Source organism: Tamandua tetradactyla, unplaced genomic scaffold (assembly GCF_023851605.1).
Source record: "Tamandua tetradactyla isolate mTamTet1 unplaced genomic scaffold, mTamTet1.pri scaffold_91_ctg1, whole genome shotgun sequence".
In the NCBI taxonomy this organism is placed as follows: domain Eukaryota; kingdom Metazoa; phylum Chordata; class Mammalia; order Pilosa; family Myrmecophagidae; genus Tamandua; species Tamandua tetradactyla.
Window position 1 is genome coordinate 396,511 of NW_027518406.1, and position 15,295 is coordinate 411,805.

Sequence of the window (15,295 nt, forward strand, 5' to 3'; positions counted from 1 at the left end):
TGTTCTAAAAGGTCAGGTTTGGTGTGTGAGTTTTTACTGAGCGTGGCAGAGACCGCTGGATAGAGTTAGTAAGCTTGGAGCAACTTGGGACTTTTGAATCCCAAAGAATAAGAAAATGATCTCCAGATTTTCTTCTATCTCTGCTTGCTCAGTGTTCCTAAGGCAAATGTGTTTTTAGCACCTAATGAAACCATAAAATACAAAAAAATTTGTTAAAGTATTTGAGGGCTGACCACCACTGCTGAGGGAGCTATTATATACTGCAGTAGCATCCCTTATCTTAGGGAGCAATTAATTTTGTTTGCTTCAACTAGGTAGGGATGCAAGTCGATTCAGTGTCCTGCTGAGCAGTGGGGACACATGTCAACTCCAGAAAATACATGATTAGGAATGAATAATAGGAATTAACAACAAAGAGATCTTCTAGAGGAAAGCCTAATTAGACCATCAAATTTTCTTTTATAAGAAATTAATCATCTGGGTCATTTGACTATTTACAAATATGCTCTTCAGGTGTGAGCCTAAACTGACCTTTGGTTTCTGCTGACTAGTGAACAGGTAGACTGAAAATGATTCTCCAGGTGTCAGTGTGGGCCAGGTGGAGGCACTAGATTCATTCTTGTTGTATCATTCCTGGTATTCCCTCTCCTGCTCCCTCTCACTTTGGCTCTCAATTGCTCTCGGCTTTCTCTACCCTCCTACATCGCCTCTCTCTTTGGCTTATTGTGCCTGTTGCATGTGAACTTAGGGACGTCTCTGTGTGATTCAGTATCAATTGTTAAAATTGTTATTAATTCTCTTAGGGCTTTGGTATCTTCACTAATCTATCCCTATGTTTTCTCCTCACATTTTTTGGCTTCTTCTCTTCCCTGCACTTTTTTATTCTTGCTTCTGGCACTTCCATTGCACTATATTCCCTTCCTCTCTCCATGTCCCTCCTTTCACCTCCCTTACCCTAATATGGTAGCCATCAACAGAATTGCATGAGGACAGAATTCTATAATTGTTTTGGTTTTTAAGTTGTTTTGCCAAATCTTCTCTTTAATACCTCTCTGATTGGTCTGAGCTTTGCTGTTACACTCTGCTCCCACGCAGGGCAGACATTCACAACCATTCAAGGACATGTGCACACCTCGAAAACGGCCTCCCTCCAACACATTAGCTACTTCACAGGAAAAAAAATCTATACGTTTTGTATTTTGTTCTTAAAAACATTTTATATATATTTTTGTTTTAAACATACAGCTCTTAAATAACTGATCATTGGAAATGTTCCAATACTACTATAAAGCTAAGTCCCTGCTGTCTTTCATTCTCAATTCCAATCTCCTCTCCAGGATTAATTATCCTTACCAGTTTTGGTTGGTATTATAAATGATACTTCAATAAAGATGCTGTGTGTGGGTGGGCAATGGTGGCTCAGTGACAGAATTCTTGCCTGCCATGCTGGGAACTCGGTTTGATTCCTGGTGCCTGCCCAATGAAAAACAAAATGAGTTCATCCCTGGGTATATGATAAGAAGTGGAATTAGTGGATCATGGGATCTGTACATATTTTAATTTGAAAAGATATTCCCAAACTGCCCTCCAGGTATAGGATTTTAATCATATTTTCTAATTGGTTATCAGCAACCATTAATATAACTTAACTCATATATTTTGCCAATCTAATGAAGTAAAGAGTCTAATTTTACATTTCACACTACTAGTGGATTTAAACAAAATTGTCTTTATATTTCTCTTTCTCTAAAATGGGGGTATGTATCTTTCAACCATAATTCTATTACTTCTTCATAAATCCTAGTCTTTAATCCTCAGCCACTCAGTTATACAAGATTGCTTGTCTTTTAATTTAGTTCATGGTGTTTTTTTACGTACAGTTAAGTTTTCAATTTTGGTACATTTTAATTAGTCTATCTTTTTACTTTATGGTATTTAAAGTGTTGTCTTGTCTAGCAGGTCTTCCCTAAATGAAGGTAGTGAATAAATTTCCGCATGTTTTCTTTTAATAATATTAAAGTTTGGAGTTTGGGTATAAAATGTATTTTATTAGGAACTTATTTAATAAATAATATGAGTTAGAGATCTAAAAAATATTTCATTTCTCCACACTGATTTCAAATGCTCTTTTAATTATATGCTAAATAGCCCTTCTCTGGACTCTAGGTTCCATAGGTAGGTGTTTAATTAGCTTTGGGTTATGTTCTATGGTCAGTAGAGCAAAAGTACTCTTTTATGCTTTTGCATAATTATCTTGGTGCTTCTCTCACAGTTGCTCTATCAGGTAAATTTTACAATTATTAAAATTAGCTTGTCAAACTCCATGAAAAATCTTGAGATTCTGAATGGAATCAGAACATTTGGTTATTCATTAATTTAGATTTTTGTTTATGTCCTAAAAAATTGCATCTTCCTTTTCAATGAGAAATGCCTTTTCAATTTACCAAGTCTTTTATGTCCTTTCCTAAAGTTTTATAGTTTTGTACCTTAATGTCTTGTATATATTTCAATGGATTTTATTGTATTTTACTGCTGTATTGACTGAAATCTTTCATAGTTATATATTTTAAATTATTATCACTCATCTATATGAAAACATATTGATTTTTTTAAAATGTTGGTCTTGCATCTGGCTAAATTTCTAAGGTCTCTTATTAGTTTGTGCATTGATATGCTTGCATTTTCTGTATAGATGAATATATGGTTTGTTAGCAAATAACCATAATTTTCTCCTCCCTTCCAATATTTATACCTCTCATTATATATATTTGCATTCTGCTTCAGCTTATAAAATTTTGAAAAGTAATGGTAGCAAGCATTCTAGTTCTGTTCCTTATGATACATATGCTTCTACTGTCTTCTTCTTACACATGGTGTCAACTATAGATTTCTGCCAGACAGTTAAGTTAAAGAAAGTTTACTTCTTTATAGCTTCCCTAGAGATTTTATTAAACAAGTGGGTTGAAATTTCATCAAATGCTTTCCTGGCATCTACTGAAGAGACTACATGGTTTCTCCTTCAACCCATTATTGTAGTAGATGATATTGATAGAATTTCCAATACTGAGACAGTTTTACATTCTTGAGATAAACCTACTTGGTGCTGGTGTAGATTTTAATTTACTTTTTATTGCAATTTGCTAAAATTTTATTTTATAAATTTAAATCTCTTTTCTTAAGTGAAACTGTCCTTATGTTTTCTTTTCTTGTTTTGTAATTTTTTATGGTAAGGATTAGTTTGTGTAAGATTGAATTATCTTCTTCTTAAAGTATTGGTAGAATTTATTTGTGAAACTAATTAAACCTGGTAACTGTGGAATGTTAGATCTTTGGATAGGCTTTCAATTCTATTTATCATAATTAGCCCATTCAGGTTGATGTAAGTCTTTTATGGTCTTTATTTTCTACTATCATCTCATTTTTCCTTTTCATCAGCTTTACATTTCTTACCTTCTTATGTTAAAAGCTTACTTTAGGTAGGGCCAAGGTCTCCTGCCATGCCAGAGACCTGGGTTCATTTCCTGGTGCCTGTCCATGTATAAAACAAAAAAGCTTACTTGCACTATCTCTTGCTTTCTGATGAATATAATTGAGACTATAAATGCTTGTTACACCCCTTTGGCCACATATCACAAATTTTGTTATGTATCTTCATGTTGATGTTGGTTCTAAATAGATTTTAATGCAAATTTTCATTTCTCATATTTAAATTGCATACCTACTCATATTTACAATCTCACACAAATGCATAAATTTGAAAATATGTATGATTTTTCCTTGTGTATTCTTCCTTCTCCTTCCCTTCTTTTCCTTATTTGCTTAAGTCTCACTCCACCAGGTAAATCAAGTTAAAACTTAGGATGTGCGTGTGTGTTGAGGTGGGCAATGAATGAACAAATGGCAGAAAGTTGATGGAAGCTAGATAATGGGTACAAAAGGATTAATTGTACTACTTTCTTTATATTGGATGTGTTTGAAATTTTACTACAATAATTTTTTTAATTAGTGTTTATCCTTCATATTATCTCATTGCTCATATAGCCACAAACAGAGAAACACAAACACAGGTCTATTTTTTGAATGTTAACAAGAGCAAGACTATATTAAACATATTTTCTGCATCTTGAATTTTGCACTTAGTGTACCTCATGGAAGTACATCATCTGATAGAGCTCCTAGTCCTCCTTCCATGCTGCGTAATGGTTGTAATCATGTATTCAGCCCTTACCTTTATGTTAGGACATCTTTATATACCCCTATAAGTCACTGCTTTAATTTCATGGTTTATATCCTCAGAACTGAGACTACCAAATTGAAAAGAATTTTTTAATGCTGTCATATTGCTTTCTAAAAATGCTATAACACTTCACAGCAATGTCTGAGAATAACCCTTCCCCACTTACCTACCACCAATAGACATAATAGTTATTTTTTCCTATTTTTTCTGCCACTTTGGTGGTTAAAACATGGTATCTCATGGTTACTTTATTTGCATTCCCAAAAGCGGAAGCTGCTTCTTTGTTGTTTTTTTTTCAGTCGGCATTTATTCTTTTGTGAATTTTTTATTCACATCCTTTGTCAATTTTTCTGTTATTTGACCGCCTGTCAATTTAAGTGCTCTTATCTACTACAGATATTAATTTTTGTCTCTCATTTTCTTTTCAAATATTTTTCTTCAGTTCCATCAGTATGGTACTTTCATCATAAAGCATTTTAAATTTTTATATGGCTACCTCTTCTTGTATATTGGCTTCTATGATTCAGTCTTGGTTAAGAGGTCTCCCTTGCTCCAAATTGTAAAAGTAATCCCCTAGATAATATTGAAGGGTAGATTCTCATTCATCTTACATAGTATAAAATGATGGTATATTTTTATTTTCGTCCAGATGGATAACCAGTTGTGCCAGCCTTCCTTCTCCCCAAGATTATAACACTTTATCATAGAAGAATTTTGCATTTTTACTGGGATCTAGGTCTGGATTGTCTCTTATTGCCATTGATATATTTATCTGTTCCTAAAACCATAGTACAGTGATTCAATTATAATGACCTTATAGTATATTCTACTATCTGCTATATCACTATATTTATCACTATTCTTCTTTTCCATAATTTATTAAAGAATAAATAAATAATGGAATTCTTTTCTTCCCAAGAACTTAAAAAGAAAAAAAGAGTGCTATTGTGATTCTTACTAGAATTGCATTCAATTTAAACACTAAATGCGTGATGATAACTGACATTTTTCAGCCTTTATGTTCTATCCTTTTAATAATGCTTTATATTTTTCTTCTTACAAAGTCTGTGATTTTTTTGTTACATTATAAATATGTTTCTGATCATTTTGATGCTACCATAAAAGGGATGTTTTTCTCTATTACCATTCTGGGTACTTTGCTAGGACAAAAAAAAAGAAATTAACATTTGTAATATTGTGTTGGTTGAAGTTTTTCTCTGAGATTTTATTAATTTTTAGGGTTTTTCCTGACAACTAACATTTCTTAATTATTAAATTTAATTGTTATTAATTTAAACTATTTCTTAATTTTAATTGAAATGGTTTCATCATTGTACTGTTTAAAATAATATTTGCTATTGCTTCTACATTATATTTAAGCAACTTCACTCCTTTTTTCACTATTTTACTGGAAATTATCTTTTGTCTTTTTATTTGTTGATATCTGGATTATATAAATCTATTCATTAATATAGAAAAACACTGGGAATAAACCCTCTTGATCATAGTGTTTTGTTCTTTGGATTAATTGATCTATTCTATTTTTATTTTTAAATTTTATTTAGAAGAGATATTGACTGTAGTTTCTGTTGTCTGTACTATTTTTATCACAGGCTACCATTAACATTTTGCTGACTTTGTTAAATGAGTTGGGGCACTTCTCATCTTTATCTGTGGCTGAAATAGTTAAAAAAAAAAACACACTGGAATTATCTGTCTTTGAAGAGTTTATAGAACTCAGAGGTGAACTGCCATCTGGTCCTGGAGTTTCAATATTAGATCTGTGATCACTTTGCCAAACTCTTCTGCTGATTGATTCATATGACTTTTCCATTTCCCCTTGGGATGATTTGTATAGTTCTATTTTGCCAGGATCTTTACCATTTGCTCTTTGTTTTCAAATATGTTCCAAGTTGGGTATAACAATCACTTAAAATAATTTAAATTCTCCTATACCTGCCTCCTTTTCTCATTCCAAATTTTGCTTTGTTTTGTGTTCTTTCTTTTTTCCGTTCACCAGGCTTGTGAAGTTTAAGATTTTATGTTTCCTCTCTACCATTCTTATTTCTTTTTCTATTGCATTAATTTTAATTTTTATTTATATTCATTTACCTTTCTTAGTTTCTTTTGGCTTATATTATTGTTCACTAGCTCAATTCTTAATATAGTTACCTAGTTCCTTTGTTCTTGTTATTGTTACTATTTTTTTTCATGAAAGTAATTTAAAGACTGTAGATTTTCTTCTGAGGATGGCCTTTCCTGTTGTGCTTAGATATTTTTTAAACATGACATTTAATTTCATTGATTTCCAGATAGATTTTAATTTGAAAAAATTGTTGCTGTACCAATAATTATTCTAGGGGAATTTTGCTCATCTTTTTGTTATTCTTTCTAATATTATTTTCATTTTTATTATTCAATTTAATTCCTCTACTCCTTTACCATTCTTGGGTCTATTTAATTTGTGTAACTCTGAAGGTTGTGTGTTGAAGTTTACCACTGCAATGGACTTCTTGGCATCTCTATTCCTTTTGCTTTATTTTAATTAATACATTTTAGGTTCCTCACTACAGTTCCACAGTGGCCCTCACATTCTAAGACTTCTCTGTTCAGACCTTTTGACACAAACCCCTTAGCAGGTCTCCCTGAGCAACTTTAATCGAAATACTTTTTTTGTGTACAACGGTTATGACTGGACATCAGTTTCTGAGGCAGGATTGGTAGGAGGATCCCTTGGGCTCAGATTCTTCAACTTGCATAGGTGGACAGCTACACCTCTGCCTAGAAGTAGTGCTGGAGGATTTTGCTTTGCTACTTTTACCCATTAAATGGTCATCCTTCATAGCTCAAGTGGTCTCCATACACATAGGAAAACTGAAGACCATCTCTCTCTCTCTCTCTCCCTCTCTCTCTCTCTCTGTCCCTCTGCCATAAGTTCTTTCCACTGTACCAAATTTCATTCATTACATGAATTTATCTACCTCTCTTGCTACAAAGAACTGTAGATGGAGAAATCTAACTTGAGCAGCCTCCTTCTGGCTTTCAGTGCCTACCTTTACCTACTTAGCAATATAAGATCAATGGCCAAAAAAAAACCTTTCCTGGTACTGGAAATCATGCTATGAAATGCCAAATCTTTTCCCCCATCTACATTCTCAAGTGATATCTTTTGGAAGCACCCAACCTTGGCACCTCACTGCCATGACTCCCTCAGCTCATTATGTGAGCACATGGAGATTCACTGCTGGAGTTCCCAAACAACCCCACAACTTTCTGTTCAAACAGCCACAACAGAAAAGGCTGGTGCCCATTAAATAAGGTCAGTTAATCGTAGCAAAATCTCAAGAGTTCTGTGAGCAATTCATACAGCTCTGGTGTATTTCCTGCTTTATTTTGTTTATTTTAAATCTATGCCTTATCCCCTGACTTCTTCATTCTACCAAACACTGAGGGAGCTTCTACACTATTCCAAGCTCTTTTCTAGTACTGGGACTAAAAATTTAAAATAAATCCAATTCCTATCATCAAGATGCTCAGTTTTATAAACAAGACAGGTGTATAAACGAGTATAAATGACACTATTTTTCTAGATATTCAGACCCAAATAGTAAGGTGTTTTGGACTCCTTTTGCTATATCTAAATCATAAAGTCTTGGTGCCTTTTCACTGTATTTCATGTTTATTCTCTCTCTCCACTTGTAACACAATAACAGCCAATAGGTTTCTGGCCCCCACCTGGACTGTATCACTGCTTGGATCCTAGAACTCCACTGAGCCACGTGAGCACAGTGCAGTCTGCCCTTGCTCTGGTGTTCAAGGCTTTAGAGCATCTGATCCCGCCCTCCTGCTCCAATTTTTTGTTCTACCTTTCCCCACCTGAAGCCTTGCTCTACTCAGGTATCCTTCTTTTTATTAGTTTATACATTGCTCTGCCTTTACTTGCACTGAGCCTCTCATTTGAAATTCAAGTCACCACTCACTCATCAAGTGCCTATCTAGTGGTGCTATACCACAGTGGAAATCTGGCATTGTGAGATGAGGAAGGTGGTTTTACTTCTCAAATGCCTCCCAGAAAGACAGTTAAAAAACAAACAATGTAAAAAGTAACCATATTTCAACATGAGAGTGGATGAAGAATTGCAGAGACAGAAATACATGTACGCAGATGAAACATGTTAAGTCTACAGTGAAGAAGGGAATATACAGGGATAGCTAAAAGATGAACTCGAGTCCTATCTCCTCTGTGAATTTCAACCAATTACTAGTATTGACCTCTAACAGTGTCCAGCACTTTTTAGCTGTAACATCCATGTTCCCACTTGGTTTTATTCAATGACACTCTTATTTACATATTCCACGTGCCAGGCCTGCTCTCCCCAAAACAAGGAAGTCTTTAAGAACTTAAGCCAAGGTCACATGGTCTTAGTTAACCCCCACTACACCTGGCAGAGTGCTGTGCCCATTTTTCCACTTTAAATTATAAAACAACAGTAACTAAGGGCCAGACTTTTGGAGGCTCTCTGTCCCCTAAGAGCTTGTGGCTTTGGGAGAGATATTTAATGTATGTAAATATCAGACTACATAAGCATAAATTATAGATAATAAGATTGGGAAAGATATTTAACCTCTCTGAATCTTAAACACTGTAACTATAAAACAGAGCTAATAATAATAATAATGCCCTTTCCATAGAGCTGGTGTGAAGGTTAGGTAGTAGCAGCCCAGTGCAATACATTTGGCAATAAGGAAGAGACATCCATGTGCTCTTTACAGTTTACAGAGCATTTTCACACTCAGTATCTTACTTGATTTTGCATAAGAAACCTGTGAGCATGGCAGAACATATTTTTTAGATCTCCTTGTTACAGCCTGATTGATGGCAGAGCTAGAACCAGAGCCCAGGGCCTCCTCGCTTCTGTTCTAGCAGTCTTTCCACCAAATTGTGCTGCCCATAAAATCTATGTTAACTATTTGCTCATCATTCTCCTAAAGGAAGCACATATTAGACGGAGAGACAACTTAAATTTTTCCAAAAGTCAAAAGATGAGCCTGGAGCAGACAAGGCATGTGTCTAGAGCAGACAGGCTATAAGACAGGGATTAGCCCAAGAAAACTAAAAGGAGAAGTTTGAATTTTGTAGATGCCTGGGTACCTTTCATCCCGCTAAGTTCTGTCTTCCCCATGCAAATGACATCCTAAGCAAAAGCAAGGTTTGGGAGCTTAGGAGGAAATGTGAGCGAGAAGACAAGGGGAGGGGAAGAGATGGTTGTTTTGAATTGCTCCAACACAGAAGAGAAACAGGACCCAGACAGAGGGGTGGCCCTGGTGATCTAGGGCGATCCGGAGCCAAGAGGTTTTATATTGTTTTCAAAGAGGCCGCCCAAGAACCAGAAGTGAGCCTGTTTTTCTCCTTTTGCTGGCAGCTCCCTGTCAACGATTCGCTGGCCACAAACACCAGGTGTTTGCCCTTCTACTACTCTTCTGCCGCCCGCGGGCCTGGGGACCAAGAAGCTGTCTGGAAACTTCTCGGAGTCAAACCCGAGACAACAGATGAACGGGCTGACCTCGTTCCTCAACGCATCCACCATTTATGGCAGCTCTCCTGCCTTGGAAAAGAGGCTGAGGAACTGGACCAGTGAGGAAGGGCTGCTTAGGGTCAATGGGCGCTACTGGGACGGCGGCTGCGCATACCTGCCTTTGGAGCCGCGGCGGGAGCCCTCGACCTGTGCGCAGGAGCCTGATGCCGACGGTGCAGACCAGATCGAGTGCTTCCTGGCCGGGGACCGCCGCGCCAGCGAGATCATCTCCCTCACGGCCACGCACACGCTGTAGCTACGCGAGCACAACCGCCTGGCCGCTGCACTCAAGGCTCTCAATGCGCACTGCAGCGCGGACGCGGTCTACCAGGAGGTGCGCAAAATCGCGGGCGCCCTGCACCCAGTGTGCCCGAAATGCTGGCGCTATGCATGGGGTGTTGGCGAAATCGATGGTGCATTGCATGAAGGGTTGACTCCCGCCGCGTGCTGGAGGGCTCTGTTTGGGTGACTTTGTCCCAGCTGTTCTCCCACTTTGTTATCCTTCCTGGGGTTTAAACAACAGCATCCTCGCGACTTTCCCGATGTCACACAGTCTAAGCGCATGGTAGGTCTTAACTCGTTGAATCCTCACAACAACCGTTTGATGTGGGTAGACACCAATGATTTTGATATATATATTTTTTCTATTTTAGAAACAAGGAAGAAAATTAAAAGGGGAAAAAATATTCTGCCTGAGGTACCTGAATTTACAAGTGAAACTAAGAGTCTGCTTTAATTCCTTGCTCATTTTATATACGATTTTAATTTTGAATCAGAGGACCTTAGACTGAGTTTCAAGTTGACCATTTATTAATTGCGTGATGTTGGCACAAATTACTTACATCTATAAAATACAGTTTTGAATTTTCATCATCCACAAGGTTAAGAAGAAGAAATGAATTATTTTGTATTAATAGTTAATGTTTGCTATGTGTCTATAACCTTTTTGACCCTGTAGGAGGCACTTTATATTACCCCTTAAAGGGGAAGGTAACATTAATCCTGTTTTATAAAGGAGGAAGTTGAGTTTTATGGAGTTTAAATGTCTTCTCTAAGGTCATACAGCTATTATATGAATAGGACAGCTTTTCTCCAATAGCTCTGCTTATTTTTTCCCTTCTGATATATTTGATGCATTACGACTCAGTCTGAGCAGAAGCCACCAGACCTGGTGGGGATAAAGTCCAGTAAGTCCCTGCTCCCCAACTGCCGCAATGCCAGGCATTAACCTTTTGGTTGCAGGGTGGTGAGGGGGCCTTGAAGGTTCTTAAGGAGAGGTTGGGGGCAACACTAGGATGCTTGCTAATCTCCAGTTACTTAAGAAGTATTTCAATATTTTAGCAATGAGTACACATGTCAGTACATGTTAGTAAGAATCAGCCGCGTGCGTTCATGTGTGTGTGTGTGCGCGCGCGTGCATGCACGTGTGGTGCTGGAAGAGTCTGTGGTTGAGAATTAAATAAAACAGTGAAGTTAGGTATAAACCGGATGAGTCATTAAATAGTTCAACCCTTCCTTGATATATACATAGAGACAGACAAGATTATTAAATTATTTAAGGAATGATCACATAGAAAATTGGGAAAGGAAATTTAAATAAATTTGAACCATAGCAGTTTAATGTGACCAGGAATGTTCTCACTTTCTTTCATAAAAATAATCAACAGCCCCTGTCACTGTCAAGCAGTAATCAGCTTTCTTCTTTCCTTGAAAAAGGTAGAGTATAAATCAATCAAGAGATCTACAATATTAAAACATGGTTTCAGTGTTTTCTAACACCTCACAATTTTCTGTACTTTTTATTAGTGAAGTCAAATCCCAATTGACTTTTCCTCTTTCCTTGATTTATTGCCACCTGATTATTATATCAAGTATTTTTGCTTATTTTGTTATATTTTGTCTGTGTCCCCACCCCCTAGAATGTAATCTCCATGAGGACAAAGGTTTTGTATGCTTGTTTAATTTTTTACTCAGCACCTAGAATATACCTAGCACTAAGTGTTGCTTCACAAATATATGTTAAATGAATGAAACTAGGAAAAAGAAATCCCATTTTTCTTCAAGAGTCAGGATTTGACTTAAGCATTCTTTAAATTAATAAGGACATTAACCAATCCAAGTAGCACATAAGAAGAGCAGTTGGATTTGAAATCAATAATGACTACTTACATAGAAAGAAAAATTTTATTATTTTCATGTATCTGATTGTCTTTCTTCTTAGTGAGTTTCCTGTTGATATGAATTATTCACCGTGTGTCCTGTATTAGGTTTTCTACTTGTAAATTAGTGTTAGTTTATTTCTGTAGTTCTGAAAATCCCAATTAATATGGAAACAATAACACTGGTTTATTCTTCTCAATATTTAAAATAACAACCACAAAATCAACAGGCAAAGAACTCTTTGATATTTTATATTTACCTTCCTCAGTCCATTTTCTGTGTTTTTTATTTTTGTAAATGTTCAGTCTTTTCCTCTTGGTTTTACATTTCATTTTCAAATTTCTTTTTGTATTTTTTCACTCCATAGCTCCTCCTTGGTGCTTTTTACAAATACCTTTGAAACCTTAAAATAATGTGAAGTTCCATTTAATGTGTCAATAAAGAGTGGTTTTATTGAACTGTATTTGAAAGATTCATGGTGACTGGGAGAGAGAGTCATTCTTCTTTCTCTGGTTTTATTGACCCACAGTTTGGTAACTTTATGATCTGAATCTCTCTCCTTCTGAAAAGAATAGATAATTCAAAGAAATGTCAGGGGAAGTTAAAAAAAAGTCACTCCCAGTTGGTGATTGATTTGTGTCCCCCACTAGATACAGGTTCAGGTTCCAACTCTTCATCCTGTGAGTGTGAACCCATTTGTAAATAGGATCTTTGAAGATGTTATTAGTAAAGGTGTGTCCAAACTGAATGAGGGTGGACCTTAATCCAGTATGGTTGAAGTTTTGTAAGCAAAGGAAATTGCACACCCAGAAAGGCACAGGGAGCAACCAGAAACTGGCAGTCATTAGAAACCAGAATGGCAGAGAAAGCATTTCCATGTACATTGCCATTTGACAGAAAAGCCAAGGAACCCCAAAGATTTATGGCCAGCCAGAAGATAACAAACTAGGAAGAACAAGGCTTCTAGCCTGTGAAACCATGATCCAATAAATTCCCGTTGTTATGCCAACCTGTTGTATGGTATTTGTTTTAGCAGCCAGAAACTAAAGCTGTGTATGGTGCTGGGGTACATAGCAGTACATTACTGCTATGACAAATACCTAAAAATATTGAAAAAATTTTATATTTGGGTTATGAGTAGAGGCTTGAAGAATTTTAAGTTTCTGATAGAAACTTAAAGACTAGATTGCTGTGAAGAGATTTTAGGTAGAAATATGGATGTTAAATATACTTCTGATAAGACCACAGAGAAATGATGAATGTGTAATTGGAAACTGGAGGAAAGTGGCAGAAATTTTGTCAAAATTGTGGTCTAATGCTAGGTGGAAGGCAGAAATTGAAAGCAATGAAAGTGAATAGTTAGCTGGGAAGATTTCCAAGCAAAGTGTGGAGGTACCATCTGGTTTCTCCTTGTAGCTTATAAAGAAATAAGAGAAGAAAGAGATAAACTGAAATTTAACTGTTAAGCACACACACACCCACAAAAAACAGCAACAAAAAACAGAAGTGGGATGATTTTGAAAATTTTCAACCTATTCAGATAGTTTATTCTGAGAATAGCACCAGAAGTATCTTTATTAGGGACTTCCTGGAGCTTTCAAGAAGTCAATCCCCAGAGGACAGGGCTTCATGTGGAGGTTTAACTGCATAACCCTAAAGAAGATGTAGCTGAACATGTATCCTGTCAACCATTTCAAAGGAACTAAGGATTGGAAATACAATTTTCCAGGAAGGCTCTTTGGAAAGTTCTATTGTTTTATGGTTAAGATCTCCCAGAACTGCACAAAGCCAATGAGGTGTTTGCAAAACTTGCATGAGCAGAATCACTGCCAGCCTGAACTTAAAGGGACAGAGTAGAGGTGAATTGAAGGAAGAATGAACCATGTAACAAAGGTCTAAGCCTAAAAGATATCCTCAGACCCAGACAGCAGGCTTGCCCACATTCATGGAAATGGTTGATGTGTCTCCCTGCTCAAAATGGGCTGTTCAAGGACCATAACACTTGGAAGGGACAAGCTTTGTACCCTGGTGGAAAGAGTGCCACCACCCATTGCTTGAAGATGGTGAGGCCTGTGTCTCAACATTCGAGGAGATTCTGGCTGCCATCCTAATGCTCAGGGTGGGGCCTTATACACCAGTGTTCAGGAGAGCATGGTCACTGCACAAGTGTTTGGAAGGGATGGTGCTCCCACTCTATCAGACCTGGAGGGCAAAACATCATCCACTGATGACCTTATGACCTTGAAATCTAATAGAGTTTTCCCTGATGAGCTTCAGACTTGTTTGGGACCCATGATCCCTGTTTTCCATCCAGTTTTTCCTTCTGGAATGGAAATGATTATTCCACAGCTGTCATATATTGTATTTTGGAAGCAGATAACTTGTTTTCTAGGTTTTTTTGGGTCCACAGACAGAAGAATTTTACCCCAGGCAGAACACACCCATAAATGATTTTGATGAGACTTTGTACTTAGCATCATTATTGAAATGACTTAATGCTTTGGGGATATGGTAATGGAACAAATGTGTTTTGCATGTGGAAAAACATGTCTTTTGGGATCTAGAGGGTGGACTGTTGGATATTGAATCATGGCCCCCAGAAAAGGCATGCTCAGGTCCTAACCCTTGGCCCTATGGATGTGAACTCATTTGTACATAAGACCTTTGAAGATGGTCCTCTTGAGTGAGAGTTGGCCTTAATACAATATAAATTAAGGCCCTTCTAAGTCCTTTTAAGCAAAAGACATAGAGGGAGAGAAGCTGCTGGAAACAGCCAGAAGCTGGAAGTCAATGGAACCTGAAAGAGAAAGAAGACACTGCCATGTGCATTGTCATGTGATAGAAAAGCCAAGGGACTGCAAATATTGCTAGCCAGCCAGAAAAACCTACCCTGGGAAGAAGCAAGCCTTTTGGCTTCTGAAACCATGGGCCAATAATTCTTGTTGTTGCAGCAACACATTGCGTGGTATTTGTTTTAGCACCCAAGAAACTAATACGGCCTCTCCCCAACAAGTGCAGAGGCCAAGCTAATACACAAAGGGTTAGGCCTTTCTGCTCCAGATGTTCTCAGTCAACAAACCAAGTTGGCAGACCACAGTCAGGGCAAGAAAGTACGTTTTTCCATCTCTGTTTTCTACCTGACCTCAATTCTACATTCATCAAAGCAATGTCTCTGTCACACTTTCCTGAAAGTATGTGCTCTTCTGCTTTCTTATAGAGAAGACCGATTGAGGTATCAATGCCTTAGCCCCTAGGATAGATGGTCTTCTATTCGTACATTTTTTACCTTGGTCTCTTAATGTGCTCATTTCCCTGAAGACAG

The 15,295-nt window shown here is 37.0% G+C and overlaps 1 pseudogene; it reads left to right on the forward strand.

Annotated features, from left to right (window-relative positions):
- Positions 1-15,295, forward strand: part of LOC143673297 (thyroid peroxidase-like) — a 42,527-nt pseudogene that overhangs the window by 844 nt on the left and 26,388 nt on the right.